The 9,595-nt window shown below is 38.1% G+C and overlaps 1 pseudogene; it reads right to left on the bottom strand.

Annotated features, from left to right (window-relative positions):
- Positions 1–490: 490 nt before the first annotated feature.
- Positions 491–1,217, bottom strand: LOC105537072 (annotated as a pseudogene).
- Positions 1,218–9,595: the final 8,378 nt, after the last annotated feature.

Here is a 9,595-nt window from a genome sequence, read left to right as displayed (position 1 = left end):
GGGGCCTATCATGGGGAGGAGGGAGGGGGGAGGGATTGCATTGAGAGTTATACCTGATGTAAATGACGAGTTGATGGGAGCTGACGAGTTGATGGGTGCAGCACAGCAACATGGCACAAGTATACATATGTAACAAACATGCACGTTATGCACATGTACCCTAGAACTTAAAGTATAATAATAATAATAATAATAAAGAAAAAGAAAGCCAATTGACAGATTACACCTAAATACTCCTCCTTTTGTATCATTCAGTCTTTTGTTTTAGTTTGGTAAGTTTTAAGAAATTTCAGCAGCGAAGTTGTTTTTTGGTGGGCACGATGGACTCTAGATGCCTCAAGTTATGTATACCTGTCCCAGATGTAAACTTCATTGTCCTTTGTTGGATGATATCTTAAATGGATATAAAATAAATTAGTCTAAATGGCTGCTCTCCTTTTTGTGTTTTGAAATTTTAGTTAGAAACTGCTACAGCTTATGACTTTGTACATTAATATAATTGTATTGATCTTTTCTCAAGTCTTCTCAAATGAGTCCAAGGTGGGGATGGGATGGGGGAAAACTGATAGAAAAACATCGCTCTTCGGGGACTGATAGCCCAAGTATCCATATCTTCAGGATCTGACCAAACCAGATCACAAAATGCTCCTTTATGAAGAATTTCCTGATTCCATGCGATGGTTCGAATTTGATCCAGCGTTTTGAAATCAGGAGATAAACCACCACGGACACAAAAAATCTGCTCATCTATTAAAGTTGCTACTGTGAGCATGTCAAAAACTTTGGTACTGTGAGCATGTCAAAAACTAGGCATTTCCATATTTGGCTTGGCACTCATCATAAAATCCATAAACCTGTGTTATCTGTCTACTCTCATGATTTCATTGCAAAAGTGTAATACGATCAGGCCGTTTAACCTTTAATGCAAGAAGGTAAGTGAAAGTCTCCAAACTGCAGTAACCTCTGTCTAGAAAATCACCCATAAATATGCATTTTGTGTCAGGAACCTGACCTTCAGTTCTGAATAGTTCACAAAGGTCATAAAACTATCCATGTATAACTCCACACACTGTTAGTTGTGCTGATACTGGCTGAACATTTGACTCGTCTAAGTGGAGGTCACAAACATAGTCACATAGCCGCTTCATGTCATTCTCTGGCAGGTACTTGTACAGCCGCGCTATCTCCACACACTTATCCAGGTCTAGTGGTTCCATTTTAGGAATAACAAGCCACGGTGACAGCGGTGGTGGCAGAGGCTGTAGTAGTGGTGGCAGCAGTGGCGGAGGCCAAAGCCGGAACTCTCTGCCCGCTTTTTAATGGTGTTGTTTTTTTCTTGTAAATTTGTTTAAGTTTCTTATAGATGCTGGATATTAGACCTTTGTCAGATGCATAGTTTGCAAATATTTTTTCCCATTCTGTAGGTTTTCTGTTTACTCTTTTGGGAGTTACTTTTGTAGCAGCTTTTTAGTTTAACTAGATCCCATTTGTTAATCTTTGCTTTTGTTGCAATTGCTTTTGGCATCTTCATCATGAAATACATGGCTGTGCCTATGTCCTGAATGGGTATCACCTAGGTTGTTTTCCAGAGTTTTTATACTTTGGGGTTTTATATTTAAGCCTTTAATCCATCTTGAGTTAATTTTTGTATATGGTGTAAGGAAAGAGTCTAGTTTCAATTTTCTGAATATGACTAGCCAATTATCTCCGTGCTATTTATTGAATAGTAAATGCTTTCCCCATTGCTTGTTTTTGTCAGCTTTGTCAAAGATCAGATAGCTGTAAGTATGCAGTGTTATTTCTGGATTCTCTATTGTGTTCTGTTGGCGTATGTGTCTATTTTTGTACCAGTACCGTGCTGTTTTAGTTGTTGTAGTTCTGAAGTACAGTTTGCTGTTGGGTAGTGTGATGCCTCCAGCTTTGTTATTTTTGCTTAGTATTGTATTGGCTATTCAGGCACTTTTTTGGTTTTATATTAATTTAAAAATAGTGTTTTACTACTTCTGTGAAGGATCTCAATATTTAATAGAAATACTGTTGAATCTATAAATTGTTTTGGACAATATGGCCATTGTAACAATATTGCTTCTTCCTATCCATGAGCATGGAATATTTTTCCATTTGTTTGTGTCATCTCTGATTCATTTGAGCAGTGTTTTGTAGTTCTCCTGGTAGAGATCTTACACCTCTACAGTTAGGTTTATTCCTAGGTATTTTATTCATTTTGTGGAAATTTTGAATGGGAGTAATTTACTGAGTTGGCTCTTGGCTTGCGTGTTTTTGGTGTATAGAAATGTTATTGATTTTGGCACATTGATTTTGTATCCTGAGACTTTCTTGAAGTTGTTTATCAGCTTAAGTAGCTTTTGGGCTGATACTATAGGGCTTTCTAAATATAGGATCATGTTATCTGCTACAGGAAGCAGGGGTGCATGTTTCCCTGCAGGCGTTCACCACAGTGGCAGAGGCAATGCAGCTAGGGGAGGTGGGGGTCCCCTGTTGGAGAATGCACAGTTGCACTGAAGATGGTGCTGGCTTTGGGCAGAGTGCTGGCTTGTGCAGATCTGGGTGCCTTTTCTGTGCCCCGCAAGCAGGGGTGATCACTCAGGGTGTGGGAGGATCCATTATTCTCTGTGTGATGTTAGCACAAGGATGGAGGACTGGCGGGGGTAGGGCTTGCTGGCTCTGTGCTGGCGAAGGCTCCATATGCAATATCTGTTCTTGCATGACAATGGGGGCAAACTGTTCTCCTGTGCGCTGGCAGAACAAGTAAAGCAAAACCTGCCCATGCAGACATGTGGTAGCAAAGTAATGTGGGAGTGTTGCCCTGGGCCCAGGGAAAGCTGCAGTATGGGGAGTGAGCCTGTGAGCTGGTGCATGGCTATAGGGGCTGCCTTGTTAGAGCTCTCCACTGATCAGACACAGTCTTCCAGTGCAGAAGCTATGGTGTGGGCCTCCACAGCACCGGAGACTGGCCTGTAAGCACACATTACCAGGCTGGGACCCAGAAGAGGCCATCAGACCAAAGGGTACTCAGGTATGACTAGCTGTGTCTGAAGTGCAAGATCACCCTGCACAGATCAGGTCTAACAGGTCTAACCTTAACCTAGGGCTAAGGTATCTTATGGAAGTAAGTTGAGCCTAGAGGAATCACCATCCCTGGGCATGCTTCACTACAGATGCTCCTGCACCACACACCCTCTTAGCTCCAAGTAAGCTGGCTTGCTGCCTCACCACTTCTCTAAGCAGCTCTCTCTATCACCTCAAGTGTCCCTGGTAGTCGAGGGGTTCCCCCTTTTGGGGTTCCAGAGGCCCCTGGCAAGAGTGGGTTGCTCCTTCCCAGTTAAAATTGCCCATTTCTTTGGAAGTGTAGTTAAAAAATTAAGTCCTGGAGCCCATTAAGGGTTCCCAACTTTCTTCTCCATCAGCCAAGCTTCTGTGACTTCCCTCCATTCACTCTCAGTGCCTTCCCTCTGAAGATCTGTTGCAAGCATACCAGTAGTCTCAGTTCCTCCATCAATAGGGAGAGACTCTCCACTCAAATCATGGAAAGATAATTCAGACAAAAAAATCAGCCAAAAAAAAAAAAAAAAAAGTGGAAGGTAAGCTACACTGTAAATGAAACAGACCTAACTGACATTTACAGAACATTTTATCCAACTGCTGCAGAAAACACTTTCTGTATTTTTTTTTAATTCTGAGGGATACATAGGTGTATACATTTATGGGGTACATGAGATATATTGATACATGCATGCAATCTGAAATAAAGCACATCATGGGGAATGGGGTATCTATCCCCTCAAGCATTTATCCTGTAAGATACCAACAAGCCAATTACATTATTTGAGTTATTTAAAAATATACAATTAAGTTATTATTGACTACAGTCACCCTATTGTGCTATCAAATAGTAGGTCTCATTTATTTATTTATTTATTTTTGTACCCACTAACCACCTCCACCTCCCTTCCAGTCTCACACTACCATTCCCAGCTGCTGGTAACCATCCTTCTACTCACTATCCCTAAGTCCAACTGCATTGATTTTTAGATCCCGCAAACAAGTGAGACAATGCAATGTTTGTCTTTCTGTACCTGGCTTATTTCACTTAACATGATCTCCAGTTCCATCCATGTTGTTGCAAATAATTGGATCTCATTTTTTATGGCTAAATAATATTCCATTGTGTATGTGTACCACATTTTCTTTATCCATTCATCTGTTGATGGAAAGTTAGGTTGCTTCCAAATCTTAGGTATTGTAAACAGTGCTGCAACAAACATTGGAGTGCAAATGTCTCTTTACTATACTGAGTTTCTTTCTTTTGGGTATATACCCCACAGTGAGATTGCTGGACCATATGTCAGTTAAATTTTAAGTTCTTTGAGGAACCTCCAAATTGTTCTCCATACTGTTTGCACTACTTTGCATTACCACCAACAGTGTACAAGGGTTCTTTTTTCTCCATATCTTCAACAGCATTTGTTATTGCCTGTCTTTTAAATACACACCATTTTAACTGGGTTGAGATGATATCTCATTGTAGTTTTGATTTGCATTACTCTGATAATCAATGATGCTGAGCATCTTTTCAAATGCCTGCTGCGCCACTTGTATGTCTTCTTATGAGAAATGTCTATTAAAATCTTTTGCCCAGTTTTTGATTGGATTGTTATATTTTTTTTCCTATAGAGTTGTTTGAGCTCCTTATATACTCTGGTTAATCTCATGTCAGATTGGTAGTTTGCAAATATTTTCTCCCATTCTGTAAGTTGTTTCTTCACTTTGTTCATTGTATCTTTTGCTATGCAGAAGCTTTTAAACTTAATGTCATCCAATTTGTCCATTTTTGCTTTAGTTGCCTGTGCTTTTGGGCTATTGCTCAAGAAATATTTGCCCAAAACCAATATCCTAGAGATTGTCCCCAATGTAGTAATAGATTCATTGGTTAATATCTTAGATTTAAGTGTTTAATCCATTTTGATTTGATTTTTGTATATGACAAGAGGGGTCTACTTTCATTTCACATTTTTCCTTCTTTTTTTGTTTTGCTTAGGATATTCAGTTTTCCCAGCACCATTTATTGAAGAGACTGTCTTTTCCCCAGTGTATGTTCTTGGTACCTTTGTCAAAAGTGAGTTCACTGTAGGTGTGTGAAATTTTTTCTGAGTTCTCTATTCCCTTCCATTGGTCTATATGTCTTTTTTACATCACTATCATGCTGTTTTAGTTACTATAGCTCTGTAGTTTAATTTGAAATCAGGTAATGTAATTCTTCCCGTTTTGTTCTTTTTGTTTAAAATAGCTTTGGCTATTCTGGGTCTTTTCTGGTTCCATGCACATCTTAGGATACCTTCTCTATTTCTGTGAAGAATATCATTGGTATTTTGATAAAGATTGCATTCAATCTGTAGATTGCTTTGGGTAGTATAAATATTTTAACAATATTGATTCTTCCAATCCATGAACATGGAATATCTTTCCATGTTTTGGTGTCCTCTTCCGTTTCCTTCATCAGTGTTTTACAATTTTGATTATAGAGATCTTCCAATTCTTTGGTTAATTCCTAGGTGTTTAGTTTTATGGGCAGATATTGTAAATGGGATTTTAAATTTCTTTTTCATATTGTTCACTGTTTTTACATAGAAATGCTACTGATTTTTGTACGTTGATTTGGTATCCTGAAACTTTACTGAATTTGGTTATCAGTTTTAATAGTTTTTCCTGAAGTCTTTAGGTTTATCCAAATATAAGATAACATCATCTGCAAACAAATATAATTTGAACGTCTTCCTTTCCAATTTGGATGCCCTTTGTATCATTCTCTTGTCTAATTGCTCTAGCTAAAACTTCCAGTTCAATATTAAAGAGGTAACAAGGGGCATCCTTCTTATATTCCAGATCTTAGAAAACAGAGTTTCTTTACCATTCAGTATAATACTAGCTGTGTGTCTGTCATATATGGCTTTTATTATGTTGAGGTATGTTCCTCCTATACACAGTTTTTTGAGGGCTTTTATCATGAAGGGATGTTGAATTTTATCAAAGTTTTTTAAGCATCAATTGAAATAATTATATGTATTTTATTCTTCATTCTGTTGATATAATGTATCCTGTTAATTGATTTGTGTATGGGGAACCACCCTTGCATCCCAGGAATAAATCCCACTTTGTCATGATGATTGATCATTTTAATGTATTATTTTATTCAGTTTGCTAGTATTTCATTAAGGAGTTTTTAAAAATCAATATTGATCAGAAATATTGGCCTGCAGTTTTCTCTTTTTTTATATATATACGTCTTTGGTTTTGGCATCTGGGTAACACTGACCTTGTAGAAATAGTATGGAAATTTTCTCTCTTTCTCCATTTTTCAGAATAGTTTGAATAGGATTGGTATTAGTTCTTTTTTAATGTTTGGTAGAATTAGCCATGAATCCATCAGATCTCGGGCTTTTCTTTACTGGAAGACTTTTGATAATGGCTTTGATCATATTATTTGTTATTGGTCTGTTTAGGTTTTAGATTTATTCCTGGTTCAAACTTAGTAGGTTTTATGTATCTAAAAATTTGTCCACTTCTTTTAGATTTTTCAATTTATTGTCAAATAGCTTCTCTTAGTAGCTACTAATGATCCTTTGAATTTCTGTCATATTATTTGTAATGTTTCCTTTTTTATTTGAATCTTTTCTCTTTTGTTCTTAGTCTGGCTAAAGGTTTGTCAATTTTGTTTAACTTTTCAAAAAAATCTTTTAGTTTCATTGACTTTTTGTATTTTTAAATTACAATTTCATTTTTTCTCTGCTCTGATATTTATTATTTGTTATATACTAGTTTTGGGTTTGATTGCTCTGTATTTTTTTAAATTTCAATTTCATTTTTCTCTGCTCTGCTCTTTATTATTTATTGTATACTAGTCTTGGGTTTGGTTGCTCTTGTTTTTCTAATTCTTTAAGATGCATTACTACATTGTTTATTTGCAGTTTTTCTTCCTTTTTGATGTAGGCACTTGTAGCCATAACTTCCATCTGAGTATAGGGTTTTCTGTATTCCCCAGGTTTTGGTGTGTTGTACTTCCATTATCATTTGTTTCAAGGAATTTTAAAATTTCCTTCTTAATTTATTCATTGAGCCACTGGTCATTCAAGAGCACATTGTTTAATATCCATGTATTTTTATAGTTTCCAAAATTCCTCTGTTATTTACTTATAGTTTTATTCTATTACAGTCAGAGATGTTTTAAGACTTCTTTTGTGACATAACACATGGTCTATCCTTGAGAATAATCCATATGCCAAGAGAAAAAATGTGCATTCTGCAGCTCTTAGATAAAATGTTCTGTAAATATCTTTAACTCCAGTTGGTCTATACTGCAGATTATGTCTCACATTTCTTTGTTGATTTTCTATCTAGAAGATTTGTCTAGTGCTGATAATGGGGCATTGAAGTTTCCAGCTATTATTGTGTTGGGGCCTATCTCTCTTTTTAGTGCTAATAATATTTCCTTTATATATCTGGGTGCTCCAGTATTTGGTGCATACATATTTAAAATTGCTATATTCTCTTGCTTACTTGACCCTTTATATAGTGAACTATTATATAGTGAACTTATTTGTCTGTTCTTGTATTTTTTGTCTTAAAACATGTTTTGTCCAATATAAGTATAGTGACTTCTGACCTTTTTTGGTTTCCATTGGCATGGAGTATGATTTTGACCTCTTTATTTTCAGTCTATGTATGTCTTTATAGGTAAAGTGTGTTTGGGTTAGGCAGCAGATCAATGGGTTTTTCTTTTACATCCATTCAGCCAGTCTATGTTTTTAAATTAAAGAGGTTAGTCCATTTACATTCAATGTTATTATTGATAAGTTAAGACTTATTCCTGCCATTTGGTTGCTTCTTTTCTGGTTCTTTTGTGGCCTTCTCCTGGTTTCTTTCCTTCCTGTCTTCCTCTAGTGAAGGTAATTTTCTCTAGTGATATGATTTAGTTTCTTGCTTTTCATTTTTGTGTGCGTGTGGATCAAAAAATACATTCTTCTCATCAGTACATGGGACATTCTCCAAGATAGGTAATATATTAAGCCAAAGAACAAGTCTGAACAAACTCAAAACATTTAAAATTATATCAAGTGTCTTTTGTGAATACAACAGACTAATACAAGAAATTAATAATATAAACTTTTGATTCACAACAAATACATGAAAATTGCATAACACACTTGCAAATGACAAAGGAATTAATGAATAAATTAAGAAGAAAACTTAAAATGTTTTGAAACAAATAAAAATGAAAACAACAAATCCTATGGGATACAGTAAAAGTATTAAAAAGGGTACTCCCTAGCAAAGAAAAAAAAAAAAATGATTACATTGCAAACTAAAACACTTTTAAATGAACAACCTAAGAATGCACCTCCGGGGGGGCGGAGCAAGATGGCTGAATAGGAACAGTTCCAGTCTCCAGCTCCCAGCGCGAGTGACACAGAAGACAGGTGATTTCTGCATTATCAACTGAGGTACTGGGTTCATCTCACAGGGGAGTGCTGGACAGTCGGTGCTGGTCAGCTGTTGCAGCCCCACCAGCGAGAGCTGAAGCAGGGCGAGGCATCGCCTCACCTGGGAAGTGCAAGGGGGAAGGGAATCCCTTTTCCTAGCCAGGGGAACAGAGACACACAACACCTGGAAAATCGGGTAACTCCCACCCCAATACTGCGCTTTAAGCAAACAGGCACACCAGGAGATTATATCCCACACCTGGCCGGGAGTGTCCCACGTCCATGGAGCCTTCATCATTGCTAGCACAGCACTCTGGGATTTAACAGCAAGGCAGCAGCAAGGCTGGGGGAGAGGCGCCCACCATTGCTGAAGCTTAAGTAGGTAAACAAAGCCCTGGGAAGATCGAACTGGGTGGAGATCACAGCAGCTCAAGGAGGCCTGCCAGTCTCTGTAGACTCCACCTCTGGGGACAGGGCACAGCTAAACAACAACAACAACAACAACAAAGCAGAAACCTCGGCAGACTCAAGCAACTCTGTCTGACAGCTTTGAAGAGAGCAGTGGATCTCCCAACACGGAGGTTGAGATCTGAGAACGGACAGACTGCCTGCTCAAGTGGGTCCCTGACGACTGAGTAGCCAAACTGGGAGACATCCTCCACTAGGGGCAGACCGACACCCTACTCCTCACACGGTGGAGTACACCCCTGAGAGGAAGCTTCCAAAGCAAGAATCAACAGATACACTCGCTGTTCAGCAATATTCTATCTTCTACAGCCTCTGCTGCTGATACCCAGGCAAACAGTGTTTGGAGTGGACCTCAAGCAATCTCCAACAGACCTATAGCTGAGGGTCCTGACAGTTAGAAGAAAAACTAACAAAAAGGAAGGACACCCACACCAAAACCCCATCAGTACATCACCACTATCAAAGACCTGAGGCAGATAAAACCAAAAAGATGGGGAAAAAGCAGGGCAGAAAAGCTGGAAATTCAAAAAATAAGAGCACATCTCCCCCGGCAAAGGAGCGCAGCTCATCGCCAGCAACGGATCAAAGCTGGACGGAGAATGACTTTGACGAGATGAGAGAAGAAGGCT

Source organism: Mandrillus leucophaeus, unplaced genomic scaffold (genome assembly GCF_000951045.1).
Source record: "Mandrillus leucophaeus isolate KB7577 unplaced genomic scaffold, Mleu.le_1.0 Scaffold1682, whole genome shotgun sequence".
Taxonomy (NCBI): Eukaryota; Metazoa; Chordata; class Mammalia; order Primates; family Cercopithecidae; genus Mandrillus; species Mandrillus leucophaeus.
Note: the sequence above shows the minus strand (reverse complement) of the source record. Positions and strands in the feature narration are given on the sequence as shown.